This window comes from Apteryx rowi, unplaced genomic scaffold, assembly GCF_003343035.1.
Source record: "Apteryx rowi isolate R43461 unplaced genomic scaffold, aptRow1 scaffold_220, whole genome shotgun sequence".
NCBI lineage: Eukaryota > Metazoa > Chordata > Aves > Apterygiformes > Apterygidae > Apteryx > Apteryx rowi.
This window is the reverse complement of record NW_020448531.1, coordinates 678251-679025: the sequence shown is the minus strand read 5'-3', so window position 1 is coordinate 679025 and position 775 is coordinate 678251.

Here is a 775-nt window from a genome sequence, read left to right as displayed (position 1 = left end):
GCTCGGTGCTGCACCCGCTCCAGGACGGGGGACGCGGGGACGGAGCCGGAAGGCAGCAGCGGCTGCTTGTCAGCCTGCAAAACCTGCTGCGTTTCCCTTCCGAAAACGCTTCCCCAAACCCTGTGGGAGCGGCGGAGCTGGGCTCGGGCCCCCCTTGCGGTGCCGGGATAGGGGGAAGCTCCTCAGCTGGATCCCAGTGGTGCTGCCAGGGAGGCAAGCTGGGATTGCTGCGGGGATTTCGGGGCTTGGTGGGTGCCAGCAGTGCTGGCTCCCGGGTCCTGCAGCACTGGGGCTGTGGGGGGCTGGGACCCCCAAAGCCTGCGGTGCTGTTAACTCTTGTCTGCAGAGCAGCAGGGCTGGGAGCCCCCCGGGAGACAGGGTTCGGGGTGCCTGCAGCTCTAAATCGGAGCCTGTGCCTCAGTTTCCCTTGCTCCCAGGGACTTGGCACAAGGGTGATGATCGCCCTGGCGCCAGACCAGGCAGCCAAAGAGGTCCCTGCCCATTGCAGCAGCGCGAGGGTGCAGCCAACGAGCGATTTTGGAAAAAACCCTGTTCAGGGCGGTGGGGGTCGCGCGCAGGGCTGGGGGGCTGTGCACGGCCCTTGGGGGCTGGAAACGCTTCGGGGCCCGGGGATGCCTGGCTCTGCCCATCTCCCCGTGCGGCGGCAAGGCAGGGCTGTGCCAGCGGGCGCAGGCGATGCACCGCGCAGCCCAGCCGGCTACGGCACGCCGCGTTTCTGGCTGCAAATCCGTTTGCAGAGCCCGAGGGATTGCTG